Raw genomic sequence first — 5,195 nt, forward strand, 5'->3', positions numbered from 1 at the left:
AACAGAGGCAAGGTCAGATCCCACATGTGCAGAAAGACGAGGAGAGCCCCCTGCCAGGGCCATCCCGGCCATCTCTTGCCATGGCCCGCAGGGAGCAGGGAGCAAGGGGATCAGTCTGAAGGTGCTGGCCACGAATGGCACACGTGGCTCTGAAATCTCACGGGAGCAGAGCCGTCCGCAGCCAGGGCAGGGCTTGCAGCTGCCCCCGCCAGCCCCCGCGGTCAGCCCGCTGCCCTCACTCACTCACCACTGCAGATCAGCTGGAGCTCTTGCTGCTGCCCCCTCAGGTGCCGCCCCACCATGCCTGTGAACACAGAGCCTGTCACGGCGCCAGCGGCACAGCTCCCTGCCACCGGCGCTGCTGGCGCTGTGGCCACACGGGCTGCTGGCCCGGCAGGGCTCAGCCCGGCCCTTGCCTCACGCTTCTGCCCCAGGGCACGGCTGCCAGAGAGTGGAAGCAGCGATGCCCAGGCGCCGGGTCCGGCTGGCGCTGCCGGGGCAGCAGGCGGGGCCCGGGCCGAGCTGCGGCGGGTCGGGGAGGGAGCCCATGCTCGGGACTCACCCATGAACCTGACGGCCGCCTCTCGCAGGGGCTCCTGTGGGCTCTGCAGGTAGTGCAGGGCCCGGTGCAGGTGCTCGGCCGCTCGGCTCCTGTCCTCTGCCAGCTGCAGAGAGTGGCAGGAGGGAAGGGTTGGCGCGGGCTCAGCCCCTGGGCCGGGCACTGCCTGCGCCCAGCCCCGGCCTCCCCTGCCCGCACAGCCCTGAGGCACGGCCAGCAGCCGCTGGCCAAGGGCTCCCGGGGGCAGGGGCCAGAGGGCCGGCTGCTGCCCGGGGAGCCGCGGTGCCGCCCCGCAGCCAGGCCGTGCCGGGGTTCCATGGGCACCTGGCTCTGGCCCACAGGAGCCTGGAGAAGAGCCCGCCCGGCCTCTGGCTGCAGCAGCAGGCACAGCTGCAAGCCCCGCACGCTGAGCACCTCCCTCAGGGACCTTGGCCATGCTGAGGCTGGGGGTTCTCGGCTGCTCTTACCAGGCACTCGCCAAAGCTCTGATCCTCATGTAGCATTTGTTCGATATGCCTCCTCTTCAGGAATCTGGCTGAGGAATGCAGCGTTTCCCGGGAGGCCTGGAGAGCAGCAGAGATGCACAGATGGCCCCACAGTCCAGGGCACAGGAGCATCCCAGTGACACAGGCTGGAGGAGGCTGCAGCCCGCAAGGTGCCAGGGCAGGAGGCAGCCCAAGCCCCCGCCAGGGGGACAGCAGCTGGCCACAAGTGCTCACCTCAGCAACAATCTGATTCTCATCATGGCAGTGGAAGTAGAGAGGGAGCAGGCTCTGGCGCACGTGGGACTTGAGGGCCTTTCTTGCCTCTTCTGTTAACAGGTCCAGCATCTCTTGAAAGAAAGCCATGGAGCTCAGCTGCAGCTGGATATCGTCCTAGATGAAAGGAAAGGGCAAAAGACCTGAGCATCAGCTGCTTCAGGTCCCCCAGGACACAGGCCTGCATCTGCACAGGGCACCAAGTGTCCCGGCAGCAGCCAGTGGCCGTGGCTGTGGGCACAGAGTCTTACGCTGTCAAAGAGTGGCAGGAGCGTCTCAGCCAGCTGCAGGGCCACGGGGGTGGCTATGGGGCCACCATGATCCAGGAGCAAATATCTGAGTAGAAGGATGGTCATCCTGATCATGTCGTTGTCATTTTCCTCCAGGAGCTCCACAAGACTTTCAGTCAGGCTCTGCATTTTTTCGGCCTGTGCGGAACACCACTTTGTGAAAGGCCGCCCTGCTGCTGCAGGGCCCAGAGGCCAAAGGCCTGTCCCGAAGCACTGGGGCAGCTGAAGCGGGAGGCAGGAGAGCTGGGAGCAGCTGCCCCAGCGGCCGAAGGCCAGGCAAGGCCAAGCGACTGCGTTGCCCAGCCCCACGCTGCCTGCACGGCTTCAGCCACTGCCCCCTTCTCACCATCAAGGGATTCTTGCCCAGCACTACGAGGCCTCGGAGTGCCAAGTAACGCCTGGCCATGTGCTCGCTCTGCAGGTTCTGTGCCAGGATCTCCAGAACGCTGTCACTGCATTCGCTCAAGTCCAGGCACTCGAGGACCTGAAAGGCACAGGGCAGTGACAGGGGAGCCGGCCGGCAGGAGCCCAGCAGCGCACAGGGCCGGGCCCAGGCAGCAGCACAGGGCACGGGCACTGTCCTGGCAGCTGTGGCTGCGAGAGGCCAGAGAGCTGGGAGGCAGCTCAGCCAGGCAGCGCTGGCCTTGAGGCTCACCTCCACAAGGAATGCCAGGGCAGGGAAATCCCAGTATGGCATCTCTTGGCCAAGCAGGGCGAGCAGGTAGAATGCAACCGCGGAACAAAAGTGGATGGCTAAGCGGCAAATTTCTCTGAAGAGGGGAAAAAGGAAACAAGAGCCTGAGCCAGTGAGGCAAACCTCTCCCAGGCGTGACTCATCCAGTTCTCATCTTTCCCCAGCAGCCTTCCAGCAAGGGGACATGGGCCATCTGGGAGTTGGTTGCTCAGGGGAACCCTCCTCTGCCAGCCTTTTCCAGTGTGCTTGGCCGACCCTCAGTGACAAGGCCCTCTGGCCCATGAGCATAGGCGCTTTGTGGGGCACCTGGGCACAGAGCAGCAATGTCAGAGGCAGTGGGGAGAAGGGGGTCTCACCTGGCCAGCAGAGCCACGGCAAAGTGGTGAGTGTCAAGAGAGAGCAGCGTGTCCCAGGCACACCTGCGCTCCATTGCCACCACCACATCCTCGCAGCGGAGAAGGCAGAGCAGGGACTTCAGGGTGCGCACTGCAAACCTGTGTGCAGAGCAAAGCCCAGGTCACACTGGCAGCACTGGCTCCTTGGCAGGCCACGTGGCAGGGACAGGAGGAGTGGCATGGAGCACCTGTTGGGGCTGGCGGCAAGGCCGTGCTCTTCCTGGCATCCCTTCCAGAAGGTGTCCACCGCCTCTGGCATATCCAGAGTGCTGAAGAACACTTGGAATAGCAGATGCACAAATAGGCGGGGGAAATACAGCCTCAAGATCCGTGGGAGACAGGGCTCCTGGAGGATCTTCCACATCACCACAGTTGCCTGCAAAGGACAAAGCCCCCCGAGACAGCGCTCAGTGCCGAGGTGTCCATGTGGCAGGGCCCGAGCGTGGCAGGGAGAGGCCCGGAGAGACCGTGGCAGGGGGAGCACGGGGCCTGGTGGGCCTGAAGCTGCCCCTGGGCCAGGTTTCAGGCCAGCGCCTGAGGCAGGGAGATGCAGTGGGGGAAGGAGGATGGAGAGCTGCTGGAGAGGCAGTCTTGGGGCCAGCAAAGGCCAGTTGCAGAAACTCACAGCCAGGGCAAAGACAGCCGTTTCGTCCCCATCGGAGGTGCAGGTGCTGTACTCTGGCCAGCTCCCCAGCACATCCAGGAGGATCAGCTGCGCCAGCTCCACAGTCCTGGCTGAGCCCATGATGGTCTTCCACATGGCCATGGCAGCTCTGCAGGGTTAGAGTTGTGTCTCAGGGGGGTGTCAGACCCAGCACCAGGGGCAGCCGAGCTGGCTGCCATTTCTGCCTGTGCCCACTGGCCCCCTGCCCGCAGCAGCCCGACAGCCCAGGCCTGTGGGGACAGAGCCCTGAGAGGCAGCAAGGGAGCATGGCAGCAGGCTCAGGGGCTGGCCTGGCAGGGCTGGGAAAGGGAGCAGCCAGAGGGCCCTGGAAGTCTCTGTTGCTCAGACACCTGGGGCAGGCTGTACAGGGTGATGGGCTCGGGAGGCCTGAGCCCTGTGGGTAGGTGGGCCCCATACCTGTCACAGGACGGAGCCACACGCAGGAGCGTCATGACTGCGTCATTTGGCTGTGCTTCGGTGAGATGCAGCAGGGTCTTGTCCAGCCTGTGCTCAGCAGAATCATTGGCCATGAGCCACTGGTGGATGTAGCTCACCATGGCAGGCACCTGGAGAAGGCACGGGGAGACTTGGAAAGCTGCCAGAGGGAGCAATGGTCCCAGCTTCCCCAGAGGAGTGCTTCCCTTGCCACCACACTGCCATGTGGCCTGAAAGGCTCACAGCAACCAGCATGCGTGGCTTGGGAGGCCAAGCAATTGCTGGGAGGATCAAAGCCTGGCCACAGGCTGCTTACTTGCTTTGGAGTGTAAAAATGTTCCTCTACAAGCATAGACAGCAGGGCAGCACTGGTCTTGCTGTAGAAGATGGGCGAGTATGGTCTGAGGCCTACGCCCATGGCAATGGTCTCTTGCTCCTCAATTCTCTTGAGGAAGTTGCAAACGAACTGTAGGAGAAGGGCAAGGAGCCGGGGATGTTGCATGCAGTGCGGCACACACGGTGCTGGGCTGAGCAGGGGCAGCAGGCCCAGCCCAGGTGGGGGTGGCTGCAGGTACCTGCGCTGTTCTGCGGAAGCGGCCACGGCTGGACTCCTGCTCTTGTGTGCGCTCCAGGGCTGCATCTGGCAAAGAGCGAGCACAGCCAGAGCTGAGGGGCTGCGGGAGAGGCTGGAGAGCACGGCCCAGCCCTGCGCTGCCCAGGCAGAGAGCGCCGGGATGTGCCAGGGGATGGAGCACGGCCACTGCGGGGTGTCTGCCCGGCCCCTCTTCTGTCCTGGCCGTGGGCATGTCCCCAGGGGATAGCATGGCACCGCACACAATGGCACGGCATGGCGTGGGGCCAAGCTGGCAGCAGGCACCAGTCCTGTGGCCCAGCTCTGCCACTCACCCTCCTGCGGTGGCTGGAAGGGCACCACCTCTTCAGTCTGCTGTGCCGGGGCAGCTCCAGGGCCTTCTTCCTCCTCCTCCACCCAGGCCAGCTCGGGCACTCCCGGGAGTCTCTGCTCCATGTCTCTGACTGGATTTGTGGCTATTTGCAGGAGAGATGCCTTGGAAAAGCTCCAAATCAGCACGTCCTGCAGTGGTGCCTGGAAGGCACCTTCAAGAAAGAAGCCTCAGGAAGGCTGCAGGACAGCAAGTCCTGCACTCGGTCACAAGGGCTCCTGCCACAAGGACAGGAGACTACTGACAAGGACTATGATCTGGCCTCAAGGGCACCTGCAGAAGAGAAGCCTCAGGGAGACCACGGGTCAGCAAGTCCTGTGGTCTGGCCTCGAGCTCAGCTGCAGGAACAACCCCTCAGAAAAGCTTCGGGTGGGACGCGAACGAGCACACTGTGCGGGGGCTCCCCACGGCACTGCTCTCTCCCGTCCTGTCCCGTCG

This window comes from Melospiza melodia, unplaced genomic scaffold (assembly GCF_035770615.1).
Source record: "Melospiza melodia melodia isolate bMelMel2 unplaced genomic scaffold, bMelMel2.pri scaffold_28, whole genome shotgun sequence".
NCBI lineage: Eukaryota > Metazoa > Chordata > Aves > Passeriformes > Passerellidae > Melospiza > Melospiza melodia.